Source organism: Magnolia sinica, chromosome 16 (assembly GCF_029962835.1).
Source record: "Magnolia sinica isolate HGM2019 chromosome 16, MsV1, whole genome shotgun sequence".
Classification (NCBI taxonomy): domain Eukaryota; kingdom Viridiplantae; phylum Streptophyta; class Magnoliopsida; order Magnoliales; family Magnoliaceae; genus Magnolia; species Magnolia sinica.
Genome location: NC_080588.1, coordinates 55800915 through 55815663, shown reverse-complemented (window position 1 = coordinate 55815663; position 14749 = coordinate 55800915).

The following is a 14749-nucleotide window of genomic DNA, read 5'->3' as shown; positions in this document are numbered from 1 at the left end:
GCGAGTCCAATTTTCTAAAGGAATGCACTGCCAGATCCAAATTCCAATCATGTAAATAAAATATGCCGCGATAGCCAGATGTCTTATCATACCTGAGTAACCCTCTCAACAATACAATCATCTGCATAGGTTCCTTTATGAGTGTAAGGTAGCCTTTTGAACCGAGGATCTTTGGCAATCCTTAACCAAAGCAAAAGTAGCTTCATTCTTAGAGTATTGGACCAATAAGAAAATGTACCCCAATGAATTTGTGCAATTAAGTTATCAGGAAAGAGAGAAAAGAAGGGAATTTTATCAATTAATTGTGCTGGTGGATACCTCAAAGGAACCCGGTACTTCTGACCTAATTTTTCGAGCTCTGCTATGACAATCCATGATACAAGGGGAGCCTTGATCAAAATAGCAAAAACAAATCAATGGCTATTGAGAAAATTCGCATTCACAACACCATCGAAATATAATGGGAATGGTAATAAAGAACATCAATTGAAACGAGGCATTGTAATAAAGCTAATTGCAAACTCACATTTTGCATATAAGTAGTCCATCATTCCTTTCTCCAAGTCCAACTACATGCAAATGCGACTCATTAGTCACACAGAATAACCAATTACCAATCAAAATGAACAGGAAATTTTATAGGATAGATGTGAGACAAGTTATGCTCCATGGAACAATGTTGGGTTGTCAAAGAACAAAATGTTCATGGGATGAGTGCAGCTAAAATGAGTGGCGAGACAAGTATAGAAATATAAATGAATGCATTTGGGGGAACTAAGGAGTGACATGAATAGGTAACAAGATGAGGAGAAGTAGACTGAGGAGGGAAGACGCTGCATTTTGAACGCATGAAATCATTCAGCCCAAACCCAACTTTGATTCAAAGACATACAACTAATGCACTAGTTTTTAATGTTGGATACTAAGACTCAAGGCAAGATTTAGCCTTTCAGTTCTAAAGTTTGACTAGACTGAGTTGATAAAAACTTGCCTATAATCAAAGGAAGACATGGCCCTAAGCTCATGTTCTAACTGCTGCATGGCAGCAAGGTTCTGTCTGATCCTTGCATCAAGTCTAAAAATCTACAGGAATTTCAATTTACTACAATTGAATATCAGAAAAATGAAATGAAGAATGTAAAGAAAGTTTCTTCTTCTTTTGCATTGAAGGAATTTCAGTTTAAGCCATGCTTGAATCCAAGGTTACTTCAAACATGAGGAATTTGAATTCACAAAAATATTGTTTAATTTTCTAAGTTGTGAATCAAATATTTCTCAGTACAGGACTTCTTTAATACAATGGAATATCAGAGAAGTGAAAAGAAGAATGAAGAAAATGTAAACTTCTTTGTCCTTCTGCACCACCACACTAGAGCAACAATGCTGAGCAAAAAAACTGCAACAACTAGCATAACGTAAACAGTCCCTCCTAAGATTAGAAAAACTAAAGCACTCCTTAGGCAAGATAGTAGCCATAATACAAATCATTGAAAAAAAAAACCAATCTACTTCAATGTGAGATTTGTGGCCTTTTTCATATCGATTTTACAGCACATGCAAAGGGATATTACTAACTTGTAGATATCTCATACGGCATGATATTACTCACTGACCTATGACCAATAGTTCCCGCTTACTATCAGTTCTAAAGTCAAACAAGTAGAAGGGCAAATATCAGCCTGCAACTTATCTATAGCATAGAGTTAGTCATGTCAGAACACTGTCAATATCAGCATGTTGCATTGCAGAATATATAAAATACACCTAATGAAATGGGATATAGTTAAAAATTGGGGCACATATATTGGTGATCCTGGACGAACTGGACTTTGAAGAGGCGAAGTTGGGTATTGCATCGGGATGCCCAAGCTGGGGGGGCTTCCATAAGGATTTGGACTGGCAACTCCTACCTTTCTTGAACTCGGAATGCTTAGCGCACCATTTCTCAAAGTTTCAGATTTCTGATCTACTGTATATGTATATATATATATATATATACGAAAATTAGTTCAAGAATATATATATATATATATATATATATATATATATATATATATATATATGTTAACTGTATACATTAGCCCCTTGAGATTGAAGGGAAATGCTAATCACCTTCTGAACAACTAGGTTCAATTAATTTCTCTTTTTAATTCCCTCCTGACCAAGTTCATAACCTCTATGATCTGAAAGAAACGAAGAGCTCGATAAATACAATACCCGCTTGCAGATTGTAGTAAATGAAACATATGGAGAAGATTAAAAAAAAGAACTTAGAATTACTTAAAGATGGAAACAAAAAAAAAGTGGATGTTTGCCAGCTCACATGTACATCTTCACATGTAGATGAGGATGTGGAACATATGAAAATCAGTTGGCCCCACTGTAGATAACCTGGCCCAAAAACCAGGCTGGTTATCTAAATTGTGAAACAGGAAGATCTAAAACAATCAAAATCTGGGAAGAGAAATTAACAAAAGAGTAACTGCAAGTCTTTACTAGTGCTGGAATTGGCCGTCCCTAACAATTGATGATTAAATGCCCTTTCGGTTTTCTTAGCTAAACAAAAGAGTAACTGCAAGTCTTTAATAGTATTTATGTTTTCAGAAATCTAGTTTGCCAATTGCTAAAGGGTTACATGCCAAAACAGGGTACTGCATTAGCATCAGTTGCACGAAACAAGGTACTGCAACAAGGAACAAATAGAAATTGGGTTACATGTCAAATTCCTGAAGTAGTGTTAAGGGGACACAAAGAAAGACTTCGATGCATACATCATATTTACCCAACCACCAAGTAAATTTATTAAAGTTGGCCTTTAGGACCAAAAATCAGCCCAAATGAAACTTTAGGCAGTGAAAACCAATGGACAGAGAATGATATCATATACACATGCAGGACCAAAAATCCATGCCAAATGCCGCAAAACCAAAACCCATCAAGGCAATCGAGTCATAACGAGGTGGAATTAATCAAATACAATATGCAGGACCAACAACATGAAAACTTTGAAAACCAAAACCTTTATCCAGAATTAACAAAATAAAAAATAAAAAAATCAAGTGAATTGAATTGTAGCAAATATTTAGTTTAATTAAGAAGAAATGAGAAAAACTAATGACGTTTTCTAGTATTCATAAGGGGAAAGAAGCCCTCAACTTGCAGTCATGTTTCATTTGAGTCCAACTTGAGAGGAACAAGATTGCAATTTGGAGCTCAACCCTCAATAGGAAGGCTAACTACAATCTATTTATCTCCACTTTATTACACAACAGAATTGCAATCTAATTTAAAATTGCATCCAAACGCACCCTTAAGAACCAGAAACAACGTGTAATGCATAATCCGCACCAAATGCTCAAAATCAAAACCTACTACACGCAGAATCTATAGGTAACACTGCAACCATTTAAAAATAATCTCATGCAAAATCTTGCCTAATGCTCTGAAAATCATAAGAACCATGCGAAATCCCGTACAAACCCCTGCAAGAGCCAATGGACTCACATCCATAATCTTCAGAAAATGCTAACAATCAAAATCCACATGCAAAATTAACATAAAAAATACTCCAATTATAGTACAGAATCAACACAAAAACACTCCACACTTACAGCCCCTGCTCATGGGCTTGTGCAGGCCCTTCTTCACCTGTTACCCACATATAAAATCAGTATTTTGACTTACAAACCGTAAACAAAGAAAAAGAAGAGTAAAGTTTGAATGATTTTCTCTGATAATCGAGATCTTCGGTCAAGAATCAGAGAAGATTCGCAAAAGATAAGGAAATCGATGAAAAGAAAATGAGAAATCGCTCACCTTTCCAAGTCCATCGAGATGGCGAGAGAGAGAAAATGCTAGGGCTTTGAAAATGGATGGTTGAGAGAGAGGGAGGGAGGGAGGGAAGGAGGGAGAGTCAGTTTTGGACGCAGAGAGAGAGAGAGAGAGAGAGAGAGAGAAGGCCGTATATTGATTTGGGCGCGCGACTCTATTTTGAGCGCGCGCTCAATTATTTTGTGCGCAGATTGGGTACCTACGTGGGCCCCACAATGATGTATATAGTTTATCCATTCCGTCCATTCATTTTTATAAATACATTCAGGGATGATCCAAAAAATGAAGTATATTGAAGGCCTAAGTGGACCACATCATAGGAATCACGTGTGATTTAATATCTACTATTTCCTACCGTGTGGTCCACCTGAGATTTTGATCTACCTCGTTTATGTGATATAGTATTAAAATGATGTGCAAAAATTGAAAGACGATACAAATAAAATGTATAGATCTTGGTGGGGCCCACAGAGCACCAACCACTGGACACCTGACTACTCACGTCACTAGCCAAACAACGTCCAAATTGGCCAGTTTACCACAAACCACCGATGTTGCTGGTGTGTTCTGTGGGTCCCATATGAGGTATGTGTTATATCCAAACCGTCTCTCCACTTGGAGAGCTCGTCATAAGTCTTGGGCCAAAAAATAAGACAGATCCAAAGATCAAGTGGACCACACTACAAAAGGCAGTGGGAGAATGAATGTCTACCATTGAAACCCTTTTGAGGGTCACAAAAGTTTTGGATCAAAATAATTTTTTGTTTTTCCTCTTCATCCAGGTATGTGTGATATTATTAACAGATTGGATGGAAAGTAAACATTATGGTGGGCCCTACGGATGTTTTAATGATGAGAATCATTGTCCACTGCTATTGTTTGAGGTCCAATTGAGCTTAGGATATGAATCACCTTTGGGCTCATATTAAAAAATGATCTTTAAAATCATTTTTAGTTATTCCATGTCTGTATTAACCTATAACAGGTTGGATCTCAAATAAACATGTGGTGGGCCTTAAAAAGGTTTCATCGGTTGGTGTCACTATCCTACTCTTTTCCATGGTGTAGTTCACTTGAAATTTAGATCTGCCCCATCAATCAGATGCAACATTCATGGTGGGCATGAGATTAAAATATAAAGTCAATCCATGACTTGGGTGGGCCACAGCACATACTATAGTTGAGAGGGGTTACCCTCCCATTAAAACATTCATAATCATATATTGGGCCCACCTAGATGTGATTAATAGATCCAGCCCATTCATTATGTGTGTCCCACTTGGATGAGGAGTCAGACCAAGTTTCAGCCACATTCAAAACTCATGTGGGCCCCACCAAGTGCTTTTATTTGTTTTAGGATGTCTTCACATAGTTTTAGATGGTATAGCCCACCTGAGTTTCGTATATGGATGATTTTTGAGATATCTCATAACCTAAAGGGGACACATTAAATCTACGGTGTTGATGTTCGACACACATCATGATGGGGTCCACAAAACTTAATAACATCAATTCTTAGGTTCTCACGAGGTCAGTAAGTTGCGTAACAATTTTGACCAGAATATTTGGCCCATTTTACATGTCTGGTCCATTCACTCTATTTTAATGATCAATACTCTCAATTTGACTAGTTACTCGCCTCAATCAGGCTACATATGAGAAAGATATTAGGGCATACAAGATTGATCAACAATTTCAGTGAAATTTGATTTAAACATTTAAAGTTATTTACTCTTCAATTTGGACTAAGTAGATTGTCCAAAAATGATTAAAGGTTCAATTAGTGGATGTGCCTAATAATTTAGTAGTTTTATTTTTCATAGATAAATTTCAATTTCGATTTAAAAATAACATATTCTTTTTCAAAATGTATATTTTAAAAACATTATATACTAGAATTGTGTGCATGTCATCAATGGGGAATCCAACGATGGGTATGAATGTGAATGTCTTGTGTTTTTTGTTGAAACATGTATTGAATTGGGGTGTAGATACTTTAGGAGTAGATCAGGCCTTTATCATAGATTCGGATTCTCAGCTTGTTATGTGGGATTAGCTTGTATTGTTCAAGTTAAGCAAATCAATGAGTTCAGTATATTAGTTTTATGAGTAGCTGTACATCCATGAGTTTAGTATATTAATTTTATGAGTAGCCTTATAAATTTAATTTATGTGAACATTTTTTAATTATTTTCCATTTACTTACTAGGTTAGAATCTTTTTATGCTCTTCGAGATCATTTTATAGAATTATCCAAAAAATGAATCATATCCAAAGATTAAATGGACCACACCACAAATAAGGGGAACGGATTAGCTCCTCCCCCTATACCATCCAATGGCTGGTGGTTGGTGCTGTGTGGGCCCCACCATGATGTACGTGTGTAATCCATGCCATCCATCTATTTTTAAAGACCATCTTACGGCATGAGACCAAAAATGAGGCATATCCCAAGTTGAAATGGACCACATTATAAGAAATAGTGTTGAATGAGCGTCAACCATTTAAAACATTTTGGGGGCCATAAAATTTTTGGATCAAGATGATTGTTATTTTTCGCCTTCATCTAGGCCTGTATGACCTAATAAATAGATTGGATGCCAAACAAACAGTACAGTGGGCCTTATGAGGATTTTATTGATGGATATCCAATCACTATTGTTTTCATGTGGTGTGGTCCACGTGATATTTATATACCTCTCATTTTTGGGCCCCACGATGATGTATGTTTTATATCTACACCTTCCATTCATTTGAAGAGATCATTTTAGGGCAATATCCAAAGATAAATCCAAAGCTCCAGTGGACCCCAGCACAGAAAACAGTGGGGACAGTGACACCCACCATTAAAAACTTCTAAAGGCCATGAAAGTTTTAGATCAAGCTGATATTTGTGTTTTACCTTATTTCATGTCTTTTTTAACTTTTGAACAGGTTGGATTTCAAATAAAAATTATGGTGGGCCTTAGGATAGTTTCAACGGTGGGAATCACTCTCCCCACTGTTTTCTGTGGTGAGGTCCACTGCTTCTTTTTATTTGCCTCATTCTTTGGCTCATGCCCTAAAATAATATCTCAAAATGGATGGACGGTGTGGATACAACACATATATCATAGTGGGGCCCACAGAACTTGGTGACATCACTTCAGTAGCCAACTCGCTACTAAACCTATATCTAATCCGCGTCCGTGAGAGAGACTGCCCTAACCTACGTCAGTCTCCTCTCTCTCTCTCTCTCTCTCTCTCTCTCTCGTACCTCTCCCTCCTCTCGCTCTCTATCTCTCTTCCTCTCTCTTCGATCTCTCCACCCTGTCCTCTCTTTGTCTCTCCACCCTGTCCTCTCTTTGTCTCTCTTGCATCCTCTCCCTCCTCTCTCTCTCCGTCTCTCTCTTCCTCTCTCTCTGATCTCTCTTACGGACCGTTGCCGAACGCCCTACCCACGCACGCCATCTCTCGTGTGGAATTGAGGATGTGAGGATTTTAGGAATTTGAGATTTTAGGATTAAAGAAAATAAGTTTTTAACATTGGGTTTAAAGGTTAAGCATTGCCTCCTTGATGTGGGCTTTTGACATAAATGGTTGGCCCCATTGTGGATATGACATCTTCATCTGTTCCATTGTTAATTGGAGATGCATTGGCTTAAGATTGACAACTAGAATTCTACCCACCTACATAATGTTGGCAACGAGTTGTGTTGACTCATTGAAAATTTCAGGTTCAACACCATACCGCAAATTTCATGCAACTCTTTAGAACATCTTACACCTGCACATCATATGTTCGATTAAATTCCTTAAAGAATGTTTAGTAGTATTTCTTAATTTATGTGGTTTGTTAATTCCACACGCATGCACATCCACTTGGGCACATGTATTGGGATGTGAGATCTGAGCTTGTGTTTCCCACTGTCTAATATGCTTTTAAAGTTTTGTATTAACACGTGTCTCAAAACTACCAAAAAATAGGCCAAAGCTCACAGTTGTGGGGTGCTTTCAGCTACAAGTAAAAGCCATGGGAATTACTGATGGCTAAAATCCGTAACTGAAATCCATTTATCCGCAGCAAAAGTTTTTTTAACGGTGGACGTCCACTCGCTACTGTTTTCCTGTGGTGTGGTTTGCTCGAGATTTATTTCGATCTCATTTTTTGGTATCAATCTTCAAAGAATGTTTAGAAATTGATGTATGGCTTGGATGTAACACAAACATCATGGTGGGGCCCATAGAGCCCTACAAGTTCCAACGCTCAAGGTTGCATTTTTTTTTACCGTAAATGTGTGTGAGTTTTGTATTTTCTGTAAAATTGTGGTGACTCGTTTATAGAAATAGCGGTAATGTTATAGGGTTATCCAGAACAACAAAATAATGAGTCTAGTTGTAGATGGGTGATATGTATATATTTTCTTATATAAAATTATCTTAACCATTCGGTAAATGGGCCCTTACATGTACGGATGTTAATATGGTGTATGTTATAAATGATCGTAAATGCACAATTATTAGATTTGAAAGTATCCTCTCATTTTAAATGAGGGATTCCCAAACGCACGACACTTCCCTCTTCCGAATTTTAGATGAGATTTCCAAACTGCGTAAGCTTCCTCGCCGGAGCTCTGATTCCTTGAAGATTTTCCTCTTCTTGCAGTGGGATTTCCAAACATCGTGCAGATTCATCTCAAATGGGTGAGCTTCTCTTAAAATCCCTTATTTTCCTCGTCGTTTGTTCCTCTTCATGCTCTTTTTATTCTAGAATCCCTTCCATCTGTCATTGCTTTTTCTATTTTCTTCTTATGATGTTGCAAGCACACAAACGTTTGGCAGAAAGGCCCATTCCTGGTCTTTTGAGTGTTTAGTTTGTTAATGGCCCTCTTGATGGGCACGATTTCCTAGAAAGAATGCGGCATCTCGCAGGAACCCATCCTCTAGTAGAATATCTCTAAGACAAGCAATCAGGGAAGCCTTCGAACCTTCCTACCTTCGTAACATTTGGCCTTAGCTTAGTTCTCCTTTTCCTTGTGTTGCTTTGTTTGATAAAATTCCAGTGAGCAACAAACACGTCAGGTGTTTGATGAAATTCCTGAAATAAATATGTGTAAGTATATTATCCAATGAGTAATAAGCATGTCATGTGTTTGATGAAATTCCTAAAAAAAGATGCTTATTTATAATATCGCTCAATGGCATTCCCAAATAGCATGAATTCTTCTGAAGTTTTCCATCCAGTTCTAATGAAATTGATTTCTGATCTCTTGGTTACTTGTTCTCGCTTGCAGTAGACTGTGTACTTCCCCTAAATGCTAGAAACATTTTCTAAGTCCGAAAGCTCAAAAGTGAGAAACTCAGGTCAATCTCTCCTCACTATTATAATATAAAAAACTCTTAGGCAAATAGTTTATGCGTTGGATTTTCCATGGTACTGAACTATTTTTGTATTTGATCAAGAGATAGTTTCCTATTGGCAATTAATTCATAATAGAGTTTTGACTGCAATTATTTTTAGGTTGAAGCATGGGTGAATAATATAACTAGATTAACTACAGATGAATTAGTAGAAGTTGAATTTGAGGGCTGTCCTTCCAGGTTTATTTGATTGCGAATCCTGCATGTCTGCATATTTCTCACCATATCTACGCCACATTCTTGTAAATCGTATCGTCCTTTACATACTACCACCAAGGCCAAGCTGGCACTCTTGTGGAACATCCAAGTTGTCCATAAGATGGGTCCACCATCAGTTGGACCACAACACATAAATTTCCAAAAGAACATGGTAAAGCTCGGTAGCTGTTTATTTGTTTTGTACATTAAGGCCCACATGTTGAGTAGACCAGGGCTTGATACTTGGGCTAGGGCACATGTGGGCGCACTCAGATGTGGATGGCATGGATCTTGTTCATTTGACAAATGTGGCAGTGTGGAGAGGGGGATGGGACCCACACAAATGGAATTAATAATCATCTGGTCATTGTTTCATCATTATGGTTTGTAAAGCTTATTCTTGCATGCTTTTCTGAAGACTAGGACTGGGGGCCAAAATAACACCCAAAGGTGAAAGTCTCGGTTTCAATTGATCCTATTGAAAGGAAATTGCATGTTGAGTTGGATGGTGGGAAAAAAAAGAGCTGCTAAAACTCAAGAAGAGTCCAATGCGGCCAAGAAAAATGAAGAACATAGTGATGATGAAGACAGAGACCTAGAGAGCAGAATAAGTGCTTTTGTCAAGAAGAAAGCAATATTTGTGGTGACATCTTTGTAGCCAAAGAAGCAACATAAGTGAATTTCTGTTAACTGAATTAATGAGGTGTGTTTTTAGTCTTCATTAATTCAGGTATTATCAAATAGTAGCCAGTCTATATCACTTCCATTATTAACATTGTTAGATGAGCAGCATGCTACTTTCAGATGTACATCTACAAAAACCAGGCATAAGCACAACACATTCCAATGCAGCACATGTGTGTGAGATCCAGACCATTTAGCATGTGGCCCCATGATAAATGATTTGATCACCCAAAACTAGATCGGTGCAGTCTTAATGTGGGCCATACAATAGCAAAAATGGTTAGTCTAGAAAAGGATAGCCAATGCCCCACCTCATACACATGGCTAACTTGATTTTGGGTTAGAGGATATTTGTTGGGTTTTTCTTGATAAACAACCTAGATATCCCATGTGTGCCATGTTGGCATATGTGGGACACCAACATTTAGCGGTTGCAGATGCACATCTATAGGTAGCATTTTCCCAAGCAATTCTAACAATCATTTGGGATTTTAGGTCTCAGGTACAACTAGTTTTACGTAATCTCTCATCAACTTATCTTTGTTGTTTTATTTCTGACCAGTGAACGATCATTTCTAAGTAAGTATGTTGTGTGTGTGTACATATTCTTAGAAATGGAAAGGATAGGCCATCCATTTTGTTTCTAGCCTCGACGAAAGGCAGCAGATTAGAAATGGGTGCCTTTTCAATGTTTACTTGCTTTCAAATAGAACATTTTGATAGACCAAACACCTGATTCTTTTATTGATGAGATTTCAATCACCATTGCTTTCAATATAATGTTTATGTATTCTCATCATGGATGTAGAGCTGAAGGCGAGTGGTGACCTCACCAAGGATGTAGAGCTAAAGGGCGTGTTCTTAGCCATTGGTTAGAGTGAGAGGCTACGGAGGCTATTAATGTCTATTGGTTGAAATTTAAGTTTGTTCAGGTAAGCATGATTTTCGAGCATGAATTTTCTCAAACTTGAGTCTATTTCTATGATAAGAGTACTCATCTATACATAAATGTGGCAATGCTAATTAGTTGAAATGGGTTTTATACGTGGCCATGGGCATTGCTTAATTTAGTTGATGTGGGCATGGCTATAAGTATTGCTAAACATGGGTATTTCATTAGCATGGTTAAAAAGTGAGCTTTAGATAGGGACTACATTGGATATGTGTATTTGGCATGGTCACTTTATGTTATGTGTTTTTTTTTTAAATGTATTAGCTCGAAATTAATGGAGTAGACCCGGATGTGCGTCGAAGCTATTCGAATGTTGAGCAGGGGTCCTTGGAAGGTGGGAACTGCTATTATGACCATGATGAAGCTGTCCATTTCCTATGGACAACATTGGAGTGACCTGACCATTTGGAAAGGCTGTTTTTATGTATTTACTCAAAATTGATGGAGCAGACCCGAATGTGCGTCGGAGCTATCCGGATGTTGAGCGGGGGTCCTTGGAAGGTGGGAACCGCTGTTATGACCATGATAAAGCTATCCATTTCTTATGGACAACATTGGATTGGCCTGGCCATTTGGACAGGCCGTGTTTAAGTATTAGCTCAAAATTGTTGGAGCAGACCCTAGTATAACCCTAAACATAAACCTACACCTAAAACTATTACCTAAAACTAAACATCATGGTGGGGACACTACCCCCGACTGTTGATTCCTTTCCGCTACCCACCATGGTGGTTATTTGAGATCCAACCTATTGGTAAGTTCACACAGACCTAGACCTGAAGAAGGAATAACACAAATATCATCTTGATCGAAAACTGTTGTGGCCCCAATTCGTTTCGAGGTCCACTTGAGCTTTGGATCTACCCCAAAACCTAAACCTAAACCTATTCTCAAATCTCAAAACCTATAACCTAAACCCAAACCTTAACTTAAACCTAAACCTATAACCTTAACCTAAACCAAAACCTATAACCTAAACCTTAACCTTGTACCTATAACCTATAACCTAAACTTATAACCTATAACCTAACCTTAACCTAAACCTAAAACCTAAACCTAAACCTATAACCTAAACCTATAACCTAAACGTATAACCTAAAACCTAAACCTAAACCTAAAACCTAAATGTATTTTAAATCCTTAAACCTAAACCTACACCTAATCCTAATCTTAATTCCCTAACCTAAACCTAAACCTAAACTTTAAAACCCAAACCTAAACCTGATCCCGAACCCGAACCCAATTTCCTAAACCTATAACCTATAACCTAAACCTAAACCTAAACCTATAACCTTAACCTAAACCTAAAACCTAAACCTAAACCAAAACCTAAAACCTATATGTATTCTTAAATCCCTAAACCTAAACCTACACCTAATCCTAATCTCAACTCCTTAACCTAACCCTAAACTTGAAAACCCCAACCTAAACCCGAACCCGAACCTGATTTCCTAAACCTAAACCTTAACCTATTCTCAAATCCCTAAAGCCATAACCTAAACCTAAACCTAAACCTATAGCCTACAACATTAACATAAACTTATAACCTACAACATTAACCTAAACTTATACCTATAACCTAAACCTATTCTCAAATCTCAAAATCTATAACCTAAACTCAATTCCCTAAACCTTAACCTATAACCTAACCTAAACCTAAACCTATAACCTACACTTATAACCTAAACCTAAACCTGTAACCTTAACCTGAACGTAAAATCTAAACCTAAACCTAAAACCTAAATGTATTCTCTATAACATAAACCTAAACCTAAATGTAAACCAATAACCTAAACCTATAACCTACAACATTAACATAAACTTATAACCTAAACCTATAACCTACAACATTAACCTAAACCTATACTTATAACCTAAACCTATTCTCAAATCCCAAAACCTATAACCTAAACCTAAACCTATAACTTAAACCTAAACCTTAACCTATAACCTAAACCTATAACATATAACCTAAACTCAATTCCTTAAACCTTAACCTATAACCTAACCTAAACCTAAACCTTTAACCTAAACTTGTAACCTTAACCTAAACGTAGAACTTAAACCTAAACCTAAAACCTAAATGTATTCTCAAATCCCTAAACCTAAACCTAAACCTATAACCTAAACCTATAACCTACAACATTAACATAAACTTATAACCTAAACCTATAACCTACAACATTAACCTAAACCTATTCTCAAATTCCAAGACCTATAACCTAAACCTAAACATTAACCTATAACCTATAACCTAAACCTATAACCTATAACCTAAAATCAATTCCCTAAACCTTAACCTGTAATCTAACCTAAACCTAAACCTAAACCTAGAACCTACACTTATAACCTAAACCTAAACCTATAACCTAACCTAAAACCTAAACCTAAACCTAAAACCTAAATGTATTCTCAAATCCCTAAACCTAAACCTACACCTAATCCTAATATCAACTCCCTAACCTAAACCTAAACTAAACTTGAAAACCCAAACCTAAACCTAATCCCGAACTCGAACCTGATTTCCTAAACCTAAACCTTTACCTATTCTCAATTCCCTAAAGCTATAACCTATAACCTATAACCTAAACCTAAACCTAAACCTTAACCTAAACCTATAACCTAAACCTAAACCTTAACATAAACCTAAACCTATAACCTTAACCTAAACCAAAACCTATAACTTAAACCTTAACCTATAACCTGTAACTTATAACCTAAACTTATAACCTATAACCTAAACCTAAAACCTAAACCTAAACCTATAACCTAAACCTAAACCTTAACATAAACCTAAACCTATAACCTTAACCTAAACCAAAACCTATAACTTAAACCTTAACCTACAACCTGTAACTTATAACCTAAACTTATAACCTATAACCTAAACCTAAAATCTAAACCTAAGCTTAAAACCTAAATGTATTCTCAAATTCCTAAACCTAAACCTACACCTAATCCTAATCTCAACTCCCTAACCTAAACCTAAATCTAAACTTGAAAACCCAAACCTAAACCCGATCCCGAACCCGAACCCGATTGATGTAATAATATAGCCCAATCATATGGCAACAAACAAGAAAATCTTTCTTTGTTGGCAAGCATACTTGAACTCAAGCATCACAATGCATCTATTTCCATCTCCACTATCTCTTATAGCATTGATTATTTGAGATTTGGATTTATCTCATTTTTAGAGTCATGTCCTAACACAATTAATATGATAATATTAATAGACAAGGTGGATTTGTCACCAACATTATTCCAAGACCCATATAACTTCTCCTTATAAGAAGTTGGGTAGGACACATGCAACTTGAATCCGTCAAAGGAGATAAGGATCGCCTCTCATATGTTCTCTCTCTTTTCATTTGTTTTTTTTTTTTTCCATAGGATTGTTTATTTTGTGGTGTCTATTCAAATATATGTATAAAATATTATCATGTTAATATAATTATAAGTGACCTAATCTCACTTTTCTAAAAACAACTAATATTAATTTCTACCTGATGAGAAATCACCAAGTACGATTAGTCTTAACCCAAAAGATAAATCAACATTTTCTTTCTTTCTTTTTCTTTTAACACACACTCACACACCAGAGTTGCTTATGGCCAAAATGGGTACTTAAACTTGTGACCTTGTATTGAAACTATTTTGAATTTACCATGAAGGCATGAGTAA